Source organism: Ambystoma mexicanum, unplaced genomic scaffold, assembly GCF_040938575.1.
Source record: "Ambystoma mexicanum isolate Mex_15411 unplaced genomic scaffold, UKY_AmexF1_1 Mex_scaf20, whole genome shotgun sequence".
In the NCBI taxonomy this organism is placed as follows: domain Eukaryota; kingdom Metazoa; phylum Chordata; class Amphibia; order Caudata; family Ambystomatidae; genus Ambystoma; species Ambystoma mexicanum.
The window spans coordinates 1,906,956-1,923,537 of NW_027182434.1; the positions used below are offsets into that span (position 1 = coordinate 1,906,956).

A 16,582-nucleotide genomic window follows, 5' to 3' on the forward strand; every position below is an offset into this window, starting at 1 on the left:
CGATGACTAGCGTTGCCGGTGCTTTTTTCTTAAAGAGTCAGTTCTTGGCACCCATTCCCTACTTGACTCAGCCTAATCTTCAAGAATATTTGTCAAGAACTAAAAAAAATCCAGAAACGGTTTAACCTCCCCGTCGGGGAATTGAACCCCGGTCTCCCGCGTGACAGGCGGGGATACTGACCACTATACTAACGAGGAGACGTGAGGGCATGAAATGAACAGCTGCTGATGTCTGCACAGCATCCAGCGACCACCTAGCTGGCCTAGGGGGGTCTCATTTTCCCCCGTCAAACGGCTTGCCCGATCTAAGGCTAATTTCTTTCTTTTTATCGGCACCAGGCTTAAAACTCAGTTTAAGGCGATAGTTCCGGGCTATGTTTGACTCCAGAGTTGAATCTGTCATCCCGCATTTCCTCAGCAAATCAAGCTACCCATCTCAAGTCTCATGAGCTGAGGACGGCAAAGTCCCTGTGGGCTTAGGACAGTCAAAGAAACCCCTGGGCTGCATGCTAAGCCCCTTTTCGGCTTCACTTTCCGAATCCTGCCCTAGCTTGCGATTAGTTTTTTTCTCACTTCTTGCCCCCATCTCCCACCTTGCCTCATGGTCTCCCCTCCTCTGCGCACCTGACAGTTTGCCTGCCCTTCCACTGCCTGTCTCCAGACTTTCCAAGGAGAAAAGGCAAAGCACTAAAGCGGGCCGGGCAACGGGTCAAGTTCCGCTTTCGGCGACTAGCAGGGAGGTAGCGTGGCCGAGCGGTCTAAGGCGCTGGATTAAGGCTCCAGTCTCTTCGGAGGCGTGGGTTCAAATCCCACCGCTGCCACTTTTCCTGGCCTTGCATTTTAAAGAAGAACGTAACGTTGACCTCTTCCTTCATTAGTGCCACCTCTGTCGCAATGAGCAAGCGGATGGTATGCCACACCCTGCAGGAAAAAGGTTTCGCTTCTGACGTCTTGCTTTTCTGGACATCCAGTCTCAAGTTTCCCATCTGGAACGGCGCTCCCTGCTGCTTTGTGAAGGCTTGCTGCAAGAGCCTTCGAAACCCAGGAGCTCTTGCGTTGAGCTGTGACGCGTCCTGGGAAGACCTCCCGTTGCAGCGGAATGAGCCCCACTTCCAGGGCGTGCTGGTAGCAAATTTCCCACAGCCCACAGGGAGCAAACGATCCCAGGTGTGATGTATCACCAGGAGAGGCTGAGATGAGAGTAGGGGTTCACGCGTGTGCCCGGACCGAGGTTAATGATGGGATTAGAGCTAGGGTTAGATGCAGGGAAAGAGTGAGAGTTATAATTAGGGATAAAGCTAACAGGTGATCATTACTCGTCATGTAACATGATACAAAGGGTCAGAAGAGGAACTGATTCAGGGTTACAATTTGGACTTCGCAGACAACAGGAGCACTAAATGGTGCTGAGGGGGACTCAATAAAGTGGACCGGCCGCCTAATGTAAGCAATTGTGCACAAATATTGTACGATGACTAGCGTTGCCGGTGCTTTTTTCTTAAAGAGTCAGTTCTTGGCACCCATTCCCTACTTGACTCAGCCTAATCTTCAAGAATATTTGTCAAGAACTAAAAAAAATCCAGAAACGGTTTAACCTCCAACCCCGGTCTCCCGCGTGACAGGCGGGGATACTGACCACTATACTAACGAGGAGACGTGAGGGCATGAAATGAACAGCTGCTGATGTCTGCACAGCATCCAGCGACCACCTAGCTGGCCTAGGGGGGTCTCATTTTCCCCCGTCAAACGGCTTGCCCGATCTAAGGCTAATTTCTTTCTTTTTATCGGCACCAGGCTTAAAACTCAGTTTAAGGCGATAGTTCCGGGCTATGTTTGACTCCAGAGTTGAATCTGTCATCCCGCATTTCCTCAGCAAATCAAGCTACCCATCTCAAGTCTCATGAGCTGAGGACGGCAAAGTCCCTGTGGGCTTAGGACAGTCAAAGAAACCCCTGGGCTGCATGCTAAGCCCCTTTTCGGCTTCACTTTCCGAATCCTGCCCTAGCTTGCGATTAGTTTTTTTCTCACTTCTTGCCCCCATCTCCCACCTTGCCTCATGGTCTCCCCTCCTCTGCGCACCTGACAGTTTGCCTGCCCTTCCACTGCCTGTCTCCAGACTTTCCAAGGAGAAAAGGCAAAGCACTAAAGCGGGCCGGGCAACGGGTCAAGTTCCGCTTTCGGCGACTAGCAGGGAGGTAGCGTGGCCGAGCGGTCTAAGGCGCTGGATTAAGGCTCCAGTCTCTTCGGAGGCGTGGGTTCAAATCCCACCGCTGCCACTTTTCCTGGCCTTGCATTTTAAAGAAGAACGTAACGTTGACCTCTTCCTTCATTAGTGCCACCTCTGTCGCAATGAGCAAGCGGATGGTATGCCACACTCTGCAGGAAAAAGGTTTCGCTTCTGACGTCTTGCTTTTCTGGACATCCAGTCTCAAGTTTCCCATCTGGAACGGCGCTCCCTGCTGCTTTGTGAAGGCTTGCTGCAAGAGCCTTCGAAACCCAGGAGCTCTTGCGTTGAGCTGTGACGCGTCCTGGGAAGACCTCCCGTTGCAGCGGAATGAGCCCCACTTCCAGGGCGTGCTGGTAGCAAATTTCCCACAGCCCACAGGGAGCAAACGATCCCAGGTGTGATGTATCACCAGGAGAGGCTGAGATGAGAGTAGGGGTTCACGCGTGTGCCCGGACCGAGGTTAATGATGGGATTAGAGCTAGGGTTAGATGCAGGGAAAGAGTGAGAGTTATAATTAGGGATAAAGCTAACAGGTGATCATTACTCGTCATGTAACATGATACAAAGGGTCAGAAGAGGAACTGATTCAGGGTTACAATTTGGACTTCGCAGACAACAGGAGCACTAAATGGTGCTGAGGGGGACTCAATAAAGTGGACCGGCCGCCTAATGTAAGCAATTGTGCACAAATATTGTACGATGACTAGCGTTGCCGGTGCTTTTTTCTTAAAGAGTCAGTTCTTGGCACCCATTCCCTACTTGACTCAGCCTAATCTTCAAGAATATTTGTCAAGAACTAAAAAAAATCCAGAAACGGTTTAACCTCCCCGTCGGGGAATTGAACCCCGGTCTCCCGCGTGACAGGCGGGGATACTGACCACTATACTAACGAGGAGACGTGAGGGCATGAAATGAACAGCTGCTGATGTCTGCACAGCATCCAGCGACCACCTAGCTGGCCTAGGGGGGTCTCATTTTCCCCCGTCAAACGGCTTGCCCGATCTAAGGCTAATTTCTTTCTTTTTATCGGCACCAGGCTTAAAACTCAGTTTAAGGCGATAGTTCCGGGCTATGTTTGACTCCAGAGTTGAATCTGTCATCCCGCATTTCCTCAGCAAATCAAGCTACCCATCTCAAGTCTCATGAGCTGAGGACGGCAAAGTCCCTGTGGGCTTAGGACAGTCAAAGAAACCCCTGGGCTGCATGCTAAGCCCCTTTTCGGCTTCACTTTCCGAATCCTGCCCTAGCTTGCGATTAGTTTTTTTCTCACTTCTTGCCCCCATCTCCCACCTTGCCTCATGGTCTCCCCTCCTCTGCGCACCTGACAGTTTGCCTGCCCTTCCACTGCCTGTCTCCAGACTTTCCAAGGAGAAAAGGCAAAGCACTAAAGCGGGCCGGGCAACGGGTCAAGTTCCGCTTTCGGCGACTAGCAGGGAGGTAGCGTGGCCGAGCGGTCTAAGGCGCTGGATTAAGGCTCCAGTCTCTTCGGAGGCGTGGGTTCAAATCCCACCGCTGCCACTTTTCCTGGCCTTGCATTTTAAAGAAGAACGTAACGTTGACCTCTTCCTTCATTAGTGCCACCTCTGTCGCAATGAGCAAGCGGATGGTATGCCACACCCTGCAGGAAAAAGGTTTCGCTTCTGACGTCTTGCTTTTCTGGACATCCAGTCTCAAGTTTCCCATCTGGAACGGCGCTCCCTGCTGCTTTGTGAAGGCTTGCTGCAAGAGCCTTCGAAACCCAGGAGCTCTTGCGTTGAGCTGTGACGCGTCCTGGGAAGACCTCCCGTTGCAGCGGAATGAGCCCCACTTCCAGGGCGTGCTGGTAGCAAATTTCCCACAGCCCACAGGGAGCAAACGATCCCAGGTGTGATGTATCACCAGGAGAGGCTGAGATGAGAGTAGGGGTTCACGCGTGTGCCCGGACCGAGGTTAATGATGGGATTAGAGCTAGGGTTAGATGCAGGGAAAGAGTGAGAGTTATAATTAGGGATAAAGCTAACAGGTGATCATTACTCGTCATGTAACATGATACAAAGGGTCAGAAGAGGAACTGATTCAGGGTTACAATTTGGACTTCGCAGACAACAGGAGCACTAAATGGTGCTGAGGGGGACTCAATAAAGTGGACCGGCCGCCTAATGTAAGCAATTGTGCACAAATATTGTACGATGACTAGCGTTGCCGGTGCTTTTTTCTTAAAGAGTCAGTTCTTGGCACCCATTCCCTACTTGACTCAGCCTAATCTTCAAGAATATTTGTCAAGAACTAAAAAAAATCCAGAAACGGTTTAACCTCCCCGTCGGGGAATTGAACCCCGGTCTCCCGCTACTGACCACTATACTAACGAGGAGACGTGAGGGCATGAAATGAACAGCTGCTGATGTCTGCACAGCATCCAGCGACCACCTAGCTGGCCTAGGGGGGTCTCATTTTCCCCCGTCAAACGGCTTGCCCGATCTAAGGCTAATTTCTTTCTTTTTATCGGCACCAGGCTTAAAACTCAGTTTAAGGCGATAGTTCCGGGCTATGTTTGACTCCAGAGTTGAATCTGTCATCCCGCATTTCCTCAGCAAATCAAGCTACCCATCTCAAGTCTCATGAGCTGAGGACGGCAAAGTCCCTGTGGGCTTAGGACAGTCAAAGAAACCCCTGGGCTGCATGCTAAGCCCCTTTTCGGCTTCACTTTCCGAATCCTGCCCTAGCTTGCGATTAGTTTTTTTCTCACTTCTTGCCCCCATCTCCCACCTTGCCTCATGGTCTCCCCTCCTCTGCGCACCTGACAGTTTGCCTGCCCTTCCACTGCCTGTCTCCAGACTTTCCAAGGAGAAAAGGCAAAGCACTAAAGCGGGCCGGGCAACGGGTCAAGTTCCGCTTTCGGCGACTAGCAGGGAGGTAGCGTGGCCGAGCGGTCTAAGGCGCTGGATTAAGGCTCCAGTCTCTTCGGAGGCGTGGGTTCAAATCCCACCGCTGCCACTTTTCCTGGCCTTGCATTTTAAAGAAGAACGTAACGTTGACCTCTTCCTTCATTAGTGCCACCTCTGTCGCAATGAGCAAGCGGATGGTATGCCACACCCTGCAGGAAAAAGGTTTCGCTTCTGACGTCTTGCTTTTCTGGACATCCAGTCTCAAGTTTCCCATCTGGAACGGCGCTCCCTGCTGCTTTGTGAAGGCTTGCTGCAAGAGCCTTCGAAACCCAGGAGCTCTTGCGTTGAGCTGTGACGCGTCCTGGGAAGACCTCCCGTTGCAGCGGAATGAGCCCCACTTCCAGGGCGTGCTGGTAGCAAATTCCCCACAGCCCACAGGGAGCAAACGATCCCAGGTGTGATGTATCACCAGGAGAGGCTGAGATGAGAGTAGGGGTTCACGCGTGTGCCCGGACCGAGGTTAATGATGGGATTAGAGCTAGGGTTAGATGCAGGGAAAGAGTGAGAGTTATAATTAGGGATAAAGCTAACAGGTGATCATTACTCGTCATGTAACATGATACAAAGGGTCAGAAGAGGAACTGATTCAGGGTTACAATTTGGACTTCGCAGACAACAGGAGCACTAAATGGTGCTGAGGGGGACTCAATAAAGTGGACCGGCCGCCTAATGTAAGCAATTGTGCACAAATATTGTACGATGACTAGCGTTGCCGGTGCTTTTTTCTTAAAGAGTCAGTTCTTGGCACCCATTCCCTACTTGACTCAGCCTAATCTTCAAGAATATTTGTCAAGAACTAAAAAAAATCCAGAAACGGTTTAACCTCCCCGTCGGGGAATTGAACCCCGGTCTCCCGCGTGACAGGCGGGGATACTGACCACTATACTAACGAGGAGACGTGAGGGCATGAAATGAACAGCTGCTGATGTCTGCACAGCATCCAGCGACCACCTAGCTGGCCTAGGGGGGTCTCATTTTCCCCCGTCAAACGGCTTGCCCGATCTAAGGCTAATTTCTTTCTTTTTATCGGCACCAGGCTTAAAACTCAGTTTAAGGCGATAGTTCCGGGCTATGTTTGACTCCAGAGTTGAATCTGTCATCCCGCATTTCCTCAGCAAATCAAGCTACCCATCTCAAGTCTCATGAGCTGAGGACGGCAAAGTCCCTGTGGGCTTAGGACAGTCAAAGAAACCCCTGGGCTGCATGCTAAGCCCCTTTTCGGCTTCACTTTCCGAATCCTGCCCTAGCTTGCGATTAGTTTTTTTCTCACTTCTTGCCCCCATCTCCCACCTTGCCTCATGGTCTCCCCTCCTCTGCGCACCTGACAGTTTGCCTGCCCTTCCACTGCCTGTCTCCAGACTTTCCAAGGAGAAAAGGCAAAGCACTAAAGCGGGCCGGGCAACGGGTCAAGTTCCGCTTTCGGCGACTAGCAGGGAGGTAGCGTGGCCGAGCGGTCTAAGGCGCTGGATTAAGGCTCCAGTCTCTTCGGAGGCGTGGGTTCAAATCCCACCGCTGCCACTTTTCCTGGCCTTGCATTTTAAAGAAGAACGTAACGTTGACCTCTTCCTTCATTAGTGCCACCTCTGTCGCAATGAGCAAGCGGATGGTATGCCACACCCTGCAGGAAAAAGGTTTCGCTTCTGACGTCTTGCTTTTCTGGACATCCAGTCTCAAGTTTCCCATCTGGAACGGCGCTCCCTGCTGCTTTGTGAAGGCTTGCTGCAAGAGCCTTCGAAACCCAGGAGCTCTTGCGTTGAGCTGTGACGCGTCCTGGGAAGACCTCCCGTTGCAGCGGAATGAGCCCCACTTCCAGGGCGTGCTGGTAGCAAATTTCCCACAGCCCACAGGGAGCAAACGATCCCAGGTGTGATGTATCACCAGGAGAGGCTGAGATGAGAGTAGGGGTTCACGCGTGTGCCCGGACCGAGGTTAATGATGGGATTAGAGCTAGGGTTAGATGCAGGGAAAGAGTGAGAGTTATAATTAGGGATAAAGCTAACAGGTGATCATTACTCGTCATGTAACATGATACAAAGGGTCAGAAGAGGAACTGATTCAGGGTTACAATTTGGACTTCGCAGACAACAGGAGCACTAAATGGTGCTGAGGGGGACTCAATAAAGTGGACCGGCCGCCTAATGTAAGCAATTGTGCACAAATATTGTACGATGACTAGCGTTGCCGGTGCTTTTTTCTTAAAGAGTCAGTTCTTGGCACCCATTCCCTACTTGACTCAGCCTAATCTTCAAGAATATTTGTCAAGAACTAAAAAAAATCCAGAAACAGTTTAACCTCCCCGTCGGGGAATTGGGATACTGACCACTATACTAACGAGGAGACGTGAGGGCATGAAATGAACAGCTGCTGATGTCTGCACAGCATCCAGCGACCACCTAGCTGGCCTAGGGGGGTCTCATTTTCCCCCGTCAAACGGCTTGCCCGATCTAAGGCTAATTTCTTTCTTTTTATCGGCACCAGGCTTAAAACTCAGTTTAAGGCGATAGTTCCGGGCTATGTTTGACTCCAGAGTTGAATCTGTCATCCCGCATTTCCTCAGCAAATCAAGCTACCCATCTCAAGTCTCATGAGCTGAGGACGGCAAAGTCCCTGTGGGCTTAGGACAGTCAAAGAAACCCCTGGGCTGCATGCTAAGCCCCTTTTCGGCTTCACTTTCCGAATCCTGCCCTAGCTTGCGATTAGTTTTTTTCTCACTTCTTGCCCCCATCTCCCACCTTGCCTCATGGTCTCCCCTCCTCTGCGCACCTGACAGTTTGCCTGCCCTTCCACTGCCTGTCTCCAGACTTTCCAAGGAGAAAAGGCAAAGCACTAAAGCGGGCCGGGCAACGGGTCAAGTTCCGCTTTCGGCGACTAGCAGGGAGGTAGCGTGGCCGAGCGGTCTAAGGCGCTGGATTAAGGCTCCAGTCTCTTCGGAGGCGTGGGTTCAAATCCCACCGCTGCCACTTTTCCTGGCCTTGCATTTTAAAGAAGAACGTAACGTTGACCTCTTCCTTCATTAGTGCCACCTCTGTCGCAATGAGCAAGCGGATGGTATGCCACACCCTGCAGGAAAAAGGTTTCGCTTCTGACGTCTTGCTTTTCTGGACATCCAGTCTCAAGTTTCCCATCTGGAACGGCGCTCCCTGCTGCTTTGTGAAGGCTTGCTGCAAGAGCCTTCGAAACCCAGGAGCTCTTGCGTTGAGCTGTGACGCGTCCTGGGAAGACCTCCCGTTGCAGCGGAATGAGCCCCACTTCCAGGGCGTGCTGGTAGCAAATTTCCCACAGCCCACAGGGAGCAAACGATCCCAGGTGTGATGTATCACCAGGAGAGGCTGAGATGAGAGTAGGGGTTCACGCGTGTGCCCGGACCGAGGTTAATGATGGGATTAGAGCTAGGGTTAGATGCAGGGAAAGAGTGAGAGTTATAATTAGGGATAAAGCTAACAGGTGATCATTACTCGTCATGTAACATGATACAAAGGGTCAGAAGAGGAACTGATTCAGGGTTACAATTTGGACTTCGCAGACAACAGGAGCACTAAATGGTGCTGAGGGGGACTCAATAAAGTGGACCGGCCGCCTAATGTAAGCAATTGTGCACAAATATTGTACGATGACTAGCGTTGCCGGTGCTTTTTTCTTAAAGAGTCAGTTCTTGGCACCCATTCCCTACTTGACTCAGCCTAATCTTCAAGAATATTTGTCAAGAACTAAAAAAAATCCAGAAACAGTTTAACCTCCCCGTCGGGGAATTGAACCCCGGTCTCCCGCGTGACAGGCGGGGATACTGACCACTATACTAACGAGGAGACGTGAGGGCATGAAATGAACAGCTGCTGATGTCTGCACAGCATCCAGCGACCACCTAGCTGGCCTAGGGGGGTCTCATTTTCCCCCGTCAAACGGCTTGCCCGATCTAAGGCTAATTTCTTTCTTTTTATCGGCACCAGGCTTAAAACTCAGTTTAAGGCGATAGTTCCGGGCTATGTTTGACTCCAGAGTTGAATCTGTCATCCCGCATTTCCTCAGCAAATCAAGCTACCCATCTCAAGTCTCATGAGCTGAGGACGGCAAAGTCCCTGTGGGCTTAGGACAGTCAAAGAAACCCCTGGGCTGCATGCTAAGCCCCTTTTCGGCTTCACTTTCCGAATCCTGCCCTAGCTTGCGATTAGTTTTTTTCTCACTTCTTGCCCCCATCTCCCACCTTGCCTCATGGTCTCCCCTCCTCTGCGCACCTGACAGTTTGCCTGCCCTTCCACTGCCTGTCTCCAGACTTTCCAAGGAGAAAAGGCAAAGCACTAAAGCGGGCCGGGCAACGGGTCAAGTTCCGCTTTCGGCGACTAGCAGGGAGGTAGCGTGGCCGAGCGGTCTAAGGCGCTGGATTAAGGCTCCAGTCTCTTCGGAGGCGTGGGTTCAAATCCCACCGCTGCCACTTTTCCTGGCCTTGCATTTTAAAGAAGAACGTAACGTTGACCTCTTCCTTCATTAGTGCCACCTCTGTCGCAATGAGCAAGCGGATGGTATGCCACACCCTGCAGGAAAAAGGTTTCGCTTCTGACGTCTTGCTTTTCTGGACATCCAGTCTCAAGTTTCCCATCTGGAACGGCGCTCCCTGCTGCTTTGTGAAGGCTTGCTGCAAGAGCCTTCGAAACCCAGGAGCTCTTGCGTTGAGCTGTGACGCGTCCTGGGAAGACCTCCCGTTGCAGCGGAATGAGCCCCACTTCCAGGGCGTGCTGGTAGCAAATTCCCCACAGCCCACAGGGAGCAAACGATCCCAGGTGTGATGTATCACCAGGAGAGGCTGAGATGAGAGTAGGGGTTCACGCGTGTGCCCGGACCGAGGTTAATGATGGGATTAGAGCTAGGGTTAGATGCAGGGAAAGAGTGAGAGTTATAATTAGGGATAAAGCTAACAGGTGATCATTACTCGTCATGTAACATGATACAAAGGGTCAGAAGAGGAACTGATTCAGGGTTACAATTTGGACTTCGCAGACAACAGGAGCACTAAATGGTGCTGAGGGGGACTCAATAAAGTGGACCGGCCGCCTAATGTAAGCAATTGTGCACAAATATTGTACGATGACTAGCGTTGCCGGTGCTTTTTTCTTAAAGAGTCAGTTCTTGGCACCCATTCCCTACTTGACTCAGCCTAATCTTCAAGAATATTTGTCAAGAACTAAAAAAAATCCAGAAACGGTTTAACCTCCCCGTCGGGGAATTGAACCCCGGTCTCCCGCGTGACAGGCGGGGATACTGACCACTATACTAACGAGGAGACGTGAGGGCATGAAATGAACAGCTGCTGATGTCTGCACAGCATCCAGCGACCACCTAGCTGGCCTAGGGGGGTCTCATTTTCCCCCGTCAAACGGCTTGCCCGATCTAAGGCTAATTTCTTTCTTTTTATCGGCACCAGGCTTAAAACTCAGTTTAAGGCGATAGTTCCGGGCTATGTTTGACTCCAGAGTTGAATCTGTCATCCCGCATTTCCTCAGCAAATCAAGCTACCCATCTCAAGTCTCATGAGCTGAGGACGGCAAAGTCCCTGTGGGCTTAGGACAGTCAAAGAAACCCCTGGGCTGCATGCTAAGCCCCTTTTCGGCTTCACTTTCCGAATCCTGCCCTAGCTTGCGATTAGTTTTTTTCTCACTTCTTGCCCCCATCTCCCACCTTGCCTCATGGTCTCCCCTCCTCTGCGCACCTGACAGTTTGCCTGCCCTTCCACTGCCTGTCTCCAGACTTTCCAAGGAGAAAAGGCAAAGCACTAAAGCGGGCCGGGCAACGGGTCAAGTTCCGCTTTCGGCGACTAGCAGGGAGGTAGCGTGGCCGAGCGGTCTAAGGCGCTGGATTAAGGCTCCAGTCTCTTCGGAGGCGTGGGTTCAAATCCCACCGCTGCCACTTTTCCTGGCCTTGCATTTTAAAGAAGAACGTAACGTTGACCTCTTCCTTCATTAGTGCCACCTCTGTCGCAATGAGCAAGCGGATGGTATGCCACACCCTGCAGGAAAAAGGTTTCGCTTCTGACGTCTTGCTTTTCTGGACATCCAGTCTCAAGTTTCCCATCTGGAACGGCGCTCCCTGCTGCTTTGTGAAGGCTTGCTGCAAGAGCCTTCGAAACCCAGGAGCTCTTGCGTTGAGCTGTGACGCGTCCTGGGAAGACCTCCCGTTGCAGCGGAATGAGCCCCACTTCCAGGGCGTGCTGGTAGCAAATTTCCCACAGCCCACAGGGAGCAAACGATCCCAGGTGTGATGTATCACCAGGAGAGGCTGAGATGAGAGTAGGGGTTCACGCGTGTGCCCGGACCGAGGTTAATGATGGGATTAGAGCTAGGGTTAGATGCAGGGAAAGAGTGAGAGTTATAATTAGGGATAAAGCTAACAGGTGATCATTACTCGTCATGTAACATGATACAAAGGGTCAGAAGAGGAACTGATTCAGGGTTACAATTTGGACTTCGCAGACAACAGGAGCACTAAATGGTGCTGAGGGGGACTCAATAAAGTGGACCGGCCGCCTAATGTAAGCAATTGTGCACAAATATTGTACGATGACTAGCGTTGCCGGTGCTTTTTTCTTAAAGAGTCAGTTCTTGGCACCCATTCCCTACTTGACTCAGCCTAATCTTCAAGAATATTTGTCAAGAACTAAAAAAAATCCAGAAACAGTTTAACCTCCCCGTCGGGGAATTGAACCCCGGTCTCCCGCGTGACAGGCGGGGATACTGACCACTATACTAACGAGGAGACGTGAGGGCATGAAATGAACAGCTGCTGATGTCTGCACAGCATCCAGCGACCACCTAGCTGGCCTAGGGGGGTCTCATTTTCCCCCGTCAAACGGCTTGCCCGATCTAAGGCTAATTTCTTTCTTTTTATCGGCACCAGGCTTAAAACTCAGTTTAAGGCGATAGTTCCGGGCTATGTTTGACTCCAGAGTTGAATCTGTCATCCCGCATTTCCTCAGCAAATCAAGCTACCCATCTCAAGTCTCATGAGCTGAGGACGGCAAAGTCCCTGTGGGCTTAGGACAGTCAAAGAAACCCCTGGGCTGCATGCTAAGCCCCTTTTCGGCTTCACTTTCCGAATCCTGCCCTAGCTTGCGATTAGTTTTTTTCTCACTTCTTGCCCCCATCTCCCACCTTGCCTCATGGTCTCCCCTCCTCTGCGCACCTGACAGTTTGCCTGCCCTTCCACTGCCTGTCTCCAGACTTTCCAAGGAGAAAAGGCAAAGCACTAAAGCGGGCCGGGCAACGGGTCAAGTTCCGCTTTCGGCGACTAGCAGGGAGGTAGCGTGGCCGAGCGGTCTAAGGCGCTGGATTAAGGCTCCAGTCTCTTCGGAGGCGTGGGTTCAAATCCCACCGCTGCCACTTTTCCTGGCCTTGCATTTTAAAGAAGAACGTAACGTTGTCCTCTTCCTTCATTAGTGCCACCTCTGTCGCAATGAGCAAGCGGATGGTATGCCACACCCTGCAGGAAAAAGGTTTCGCTTCTGACGTCTTGCTTTTCTGGACATCCAGTCTCAAGTTTCCCATCTGGAACGGCGCTCCCTGCTGCTTTGTGAAGGCTTGCTGCAAGAGCCTTCGAAACCCAGGAGCTCTTGCGTTGAGCTGTGACGCGTCCTGGGAAGACCTCCCGTTGCAGCGGAATGAGCCCCACTTCCAGGGCGTGCTGGTAGCAAATTTCCCACAGCCCACAGGGAGCAAACGATCCCAGGTGTGATGTATCACCAGGAGAGGCTGAGATGAGAGTAGGGGTTCACGCGTGTGCCCGGACCGAGGTTAATGATGGGATTAGAGCTAGGGTTAGATGCAGGGAAAGAGTGAGAGTTATAATTAGGGATAAAGCTAACAGGTGATCATTACTCGTCATGTAACATGATACAAAGGGTCAGAAGAGGAACTGATTCAGGGTTACAATTTGGACTTCGCAGACAACAGGAGCACTAAATGGTGCTGAGGGGGACTCAATAAAGTGGACCGGCCGCCTAATGTAAGCAATTGTGCACAAATATTGTACGATGACTAGCGTTGCCGGTGCTTTTTTCTTAAAGAGTCAGTTCTTGGCACCCATTCCCTACTTGACTCAGCCTAATCTTCAAGAATATTTGTCAAGAACTAAAAAAAATCCAGAAACAGTTTAACCTCCCCGTCGGGGAATTGAACCCCGGTCTCCCGCGTGACAGGCGGGGATACTGACCACTATACTAACGAGGAGACGTGAGGGCATGAAATGAACAGCTGCTGATGTCTGCACAGCATCCAGCGACCACCTAGCTGGCCTAGGGGGGTCTCATTTTCCCCCGTCAAACGGCTTGCCCGATCTAAGGCTAATTTCTTTCTTTTTATCGGCACCAGGCTTAAAACTCAGTTTAAGGCGATAGTTCCGGGCTATGTTTGACTCCAGAGTTGAATCTGTCATCCCGCATTTCCTCAGCAAATCAAGCTACCCATCTCAAGTCTCATGAGCTGAGGACGGCAAAGTCCCTGTGGGCTTAGGACAGTCAAAGAAACCCCTGGGCTGCATGCTAAGCCCCTTTTCGGCTTCACTTTCCGAATCCTGCCCTAGCTTGCGATTAGTTTTTTTCTCACTTCTTGCCCCCATCTCCCACCTTGCCTCATGGTCTCCCCTCCTCTGCGCACCTGACAGTTTGCCTGCCCTTCCACTGCCTGTCTCCAGACTTTCCAAGGAGAAAAGGCAAAGCACTAAAGCGGGCCGGGCAACGGGTCAAGTTCCGCTTTCGGCGACTAGCAGGGAGGTAGCGTGGCCGAGCGGTCTAAGGCGCTGGATTAAGGCTCCAGTCTCTTCGGAGGCGTGGGTTCAAATCCCACCGCTGCCACTTTTCCTGGCCTTGCATTTTAAAGAAGAACGTAACGTTGACCTCTTCCTTCATTAGTGCCACCTCTGTCGCAATGAGCAAGCGGATGGTATGCCACACCCTGCAGGAAAAAGGTTTCGCTTCTGACGTCTTGCTTTTCTGGACATCCAGTCTCAAGTTTCCCATCTGGAACGGCGCTCCCTGCTGCTTTGTGAAGGCTTGCTGCAAGAGCCTTCGAAACCCAGGAGCTCTTGCGTTGAGCTGTGACGCGTCCTGGGAAGACCTCCCGTTGCAGCGGAATGAGCCCCACTTCCAGGGCGTGCTGGTAGCAAATTTCCCACAGCCCACAGGGAGCAAACGATCCCAGGTGTGATGTATCACCAGGAGAGGCTGAGATGAGAGTAGGGGTTCACGCGTGTGCCCGGACCGAGGTTAATGATGGGATTAGAGCTAGGGTTAGATGCAGGGAAAGAGTGAGAGTTATAATTAGGGATAAAGCTAACAGGTGATCATTACTCGTCATGTAACATGATACAAAGGGTCAGAAGAGGAACTGATTCAGGGTTACAATTTGGACTTCGCAGACAACAGGAGCACTAAATGGTGCTGAGGGGGACTCAATAAAGTGGACCGGCCGCCTAATGTAAGCAATTGTGCACAAATATTGTACGATGACTAGCGTTGCCGGTGCTTTTTTCTTAAAGAGTCAGTTCTTGGCACCCATTCCCTACTTGACTCAGCCTAATCTTCAAGAATATTTGTCAAGAACTAAAAAAAATCCAGAAACGGTTTAACCTCCCCGTCGGGGAATTGAACCCCGGTCTCCCGCGTGACAGGCGGGGATACTGACCACTATACTAACGAGGAGACGTGAGGGCATGAAATGAACAGCTGCTGATGTCTGCACAGCATCCAGCGACCACCTAGCTGGCCTAGGGGGGTCTCATTTTCCCCCGTCAAACGGCTTGCCCGATCTAAGGCTAATTTCTTTCTTTTTATCGGCACCAGGCTTAAAACTCAGTTTAAGGCGATAGTTCCGGGCTATGTTTGACTCCAGAGTTGAATCTGTCATCCCGCATTTCCTCAGCAAATCAAGCTACCCATCTCAAGTCTCATGAGCTGAGGACGGCAAAGTCCCTGTGGGCTTAGGACAGTCAAAGAAACCCCTGGGCTGCATGCTAAGCCCCTTTTCGGCTTCACTTTCCGAATCCTGCCCTAGCTTGCGATTAGTTTTTTTCTCACTTCTTGCCCCCATCTCCCACCTTGCCTCATGGTCTCCCCTCCTCTGCGCACCTGACAGTTTGCCTGCCCTTCCACTGCCTGTCTCCAGACTTTCCAAGGAGAAAAGGCAAAGCACTAAAGCGGGCCGGGCAACGGGTCAAGTTCCGCTTTCGGCGACTAGCAGGGAGGTAGCGTGGCCGAGCGGTCTAAGGCGCTGGATTAAGGCTCCAGTCTCTTCGGAGGCGTGGGTTCAAATCCCACCGCTGCCACTTTTCCTGGCCTTGCATTTTAAAGAAGAACGTAACGTTGACCTCTTCCTTCATTAGTGCCACCTCTGTCGCAATGAGCAAGCGGATGGTATGCCACACCCTGCAGGAAAAAGGTTTCGCTTCTGACGTCTTGCTTTTCTGGACATCCAGTCTCAAGTTTCCCATCTGGAACGGCGCTCCCTGCTGCTTTGTGAAGGCTTGCTGCAAGAGCCTTCGAAACCCAGGAGCTCTTGCGTTGAGCTGTGACGCGTCCTGGGAAGACCTCCCGTTGCAGCGGAATGAGCCCCACTTCCAGGGCGTGCTGGTAGCAAATTTCCCACAGCCCACAGGGAGCAAACGATCCCAGGTGTGATGTATCACCAGGAGAGGCTGAGATGAGAGTAGGGGTTCACGCGTGTGCCCGGACCGAGGTTAATGATGGGATTAGAGCTAGGGTTAGATGCAGGGAAAGAGTGAGAGTTATAATTAGGGATAAAGCTAACAGGTGATCATTACTCGTCATGTAACATGATACAAAGGGTCAGAAGAGGAACTGATTCAGGGTTACAATTTGGACTTCGCAGACAACAGGAGCACTAAATGGTGCTGAGGGGGACTCAATAAAGTGGACCGGCCGCCTAATGTAAGCAATTGTGCACAAATATTGTACGATGACTAGCGTTGCCGGTGCTTTTTTCTTAAAGAGTCAGTTCTTGGCACCCATTCCCTACTTGACTCAGCCTAATCTTCAAGAATATTTGTCAAGAACTAAAAAAAATCCAGAAACGGTTTAACCTCCCCGTCGGGGAATTGAACCCCGGTCTCCCGCGTGACAGGCGGGGATACTGACCACTATACTAACGAGGAGACGTGAGGGCATGAAATGAACAGCTGCTGATGTCTGCACAGCATCCAGCGACCACCTAGCTGGCCTAGGGGGGTCTCATTTTCCCCCGTCAAACGGCTTGCCCGATCTAAGGCTAATTTCTTTCTTTTTATCGGCACCAGGCTTAAAACTCAGTTTAAGGCGATAGTTCCGGGCTATGTTTGACTCCAGAGTTGAATCTGTCATCCCGCATTTCCTCAGCAAATCAAGCTACCCATCTCAAGTCTCATGAGCTGAGGACGGCAAAGTCCCTGTGGGCTT

General features: G+C 51.5%; 20 non-coding genes across 20 annotated transcripts; 11 read left to right on the top strand and 9 right to left on the bottom strand.

Moving 5' to 3' along the window:
• Nucleotides 1-126: 126 nt before the first annotated feature.
• Nucleotides 127-198, bottom strand: TRNAD-GUC (transfer RNA aspartic acid (anticodon GUC)). Its single transcript has one exon. It is a non-coding gene; the product is annotated as a tRNA-Asp (tRNA).
• Nucleotides 199-739: 541 nt separating this feature from the next.
• Nucleotides 740-821, top strand: TRNAL-AAG (transfer RNA leucine (anticodon AAG)). The gene has a single exon. It is a non-coding gene; the product is annotated as a tRNA-Leu (tRNA).
• A 1,373-nt stretch (nt 822-2,194) lies between these two features.
• TRNAL-AAG (transfer RNA leucine (anticodon AAG)) lies at nt 2,195-2,276 on the top strand. The gene has a single exon. It is a non-coding gene; the product is annotated as a tRNA-Leu (tRNA).
• Nucleotides 2,277-3,050: 774 nt separating this feature from the next.
• TRNAD-GUC (transfer RNA aspartic acid (anticodon GUC)) lies at nt 3,051-3,122 on the bottom strand. Its single transcript has one exon. It is a non-coding gene; the product is annotated as a tRNA-Asp (tRNA).
• Nucleotides 3,123-3,663: 541 nt separating this feature from the next.
• TRNAL-AAG (transfer RNA leucine (anticodon AAG)) lies at nt 3,664-3,745 on the top strand. Its single transcript has one exon. It is a non-coding gene; the product is annotated as a tRNA-Leu (tRNA).
• Nucleotides 3,746-5,118: 1,373 nt separating this feature from the next.
• TRNAL-AAG (transfer RNA leucine (anticodon AAG)) lies at nt 5,119-5,200 on the top strand. Its single transcript has one exon. It is a non-coding gene; the product is annotated as a tRNA-Leu (tRNA).
• Nucleotides 5,201-5,974: 774 nt separating this feature from the next.
• On the bottom strand, nt 5,975-6,046 carry TRNAD-GUC (transfer RNA aspartic acid (anticodon GUC)). The gene has a single exon. It is a non-coding gene; the product is annotated as a tRNA-Asp (tRNA).
• Nucleotides 6,047-6,587: 541 nt separating this feature from the next.
• On the top strand, nt 6,588-6,669 carry TRNAL-AAG (transfer RNA leucine (anticodon AAG)). Its single transcript has one exon. It is a non-coding gene; the product is annotated as a tRNA-Leu (tRNA).
• Nucleotides 6,670-8,029: 1,360 nt separating this feature from the next.
• TRNAL-AAG (transfer RNA leucine (anticodon AAG)) lies at nt 8,030-8,111 on the top strand. The gene has a single exon. It is a non-coding gene; the product is annotated as a tRNA-Leu (tRNA).
• A 774-nt stretch (nt 8,112-8,885) lies between these two features.
• Nucleotides 8,886-8,957, bottom strand: TRNAD-GUC (transfer RNA aspartic acid (anticodon GUC)). The gene has a single exon. It is a non-coding gene; the product is annotated as a tRNA-Asp (tRNA).
• A 541-nt stretch (nt 8,958-9,498) lies between these two features.
• Nucleotides 9,499-9,580, top strand: TRNAL-AAG (transfer RNA leucine (anticodon AAG)). The gene has a single exon. It is a non-coding gene; the product is annotated as a tRNA-Leu (tRNA).
• Nucleotides 9,581-10,354: 774 nt separating this feature from the next.
• Nucleotides 10,355-10,426, bottom strand: TRNAD-GUC (transfer RNA aspartic acid (anticodon GUC)). The gene has a single exon. It is a non-coding gene; the product is annotated as a tRNA-Asp (tRNA).
• Nucleotides 10,427-10,967: 541 nt separating this feature from the next.
• Nucleotides 10,968-11,049, top strand: TRNAL-AAG (transfer RNA leucine (anticodon AAG)). The gene has a single exon. It is a non-coding gene; the product is annotated as a tRNA-Leu (tRNA).
• Nucleotides 11,050-11,823: 774 nt separating this feature from the next.
• TRNAD-GUC (transfer RNA aspartic acid (anticodon GUC)) lies at nt 11,824-11,895 on the bottom strand. Its single transcript has one exon. It is a non-coding gene; the product is annotated as a tRNA-Asp (tRNA).
• Nucleotides 11,896-12,436: 541 nt separating this feature from the next.
• TRNAL-AAG (transfer RNA leucine (anticodon AAG)) lies at nt 12,437-12,518 on the top strand. The gene has a single exon. It is a non-coding gene; the product is annotated as a tRNA-Leu (tRNA).
• Nucleotides 12,519-13,292: 774 nt separating this feature from the next.
• On the bottom strand, nt 13,293-13,364 carry TRNAD-GUC (transfer RNA aspartic acid (anticodon GUC)). The gene has a single exon. It is a non-coding gene; the product is annotated as a tRNA-Asp (tRNA).
• Nucleotides 13,365-13,905: 541 nt separating this feature from the next.
• On the top strand, nt 13,906-13,987 carry TRNAL-AAG (transfer RNA leucine (anticodon AAG)). The gene has a single exon. It is a non-coding gene; the product is annotated as a tRNA-Leu (tRNA).
• Nucleotides 13,988-14,761: 774 nt separating this feature from the next.
• On the bottom strand, nt 14,762-14,833 carry TRNAD-GUC (transfer RNA aspartic acid (anticodon GUC)). Its single transcript has one exon. It is a non-coding gene; the product is annotated as a tRNA-Asp (tRNA).
• A 541-nt stretch (nt 14,834-15,374) lies between these two features.
• Nucleotides 15,375-15,456, top strand: TRNAL-AAG (transfer RNA leucine (anticodon AAG)). Its single transcript has one exon. It is a non-coding gene; the product is annotated as a tRNA-Leu (tRNA).
• A 774-nt stretch (nt 15,457-16,230) lies between these two features.
• On the bottom strand, nt 16,231-16,302 carry TRNAD-GUC (transfer RNA aspartic acid (anticodon GUC)). The gene has a single exon. It is a non-coding gene; the product is annotated as a tRNA-Asp (tRNA).
• Between the last annotated feature and the right edge of the window lie 280 nt (nt 16,303-16,582).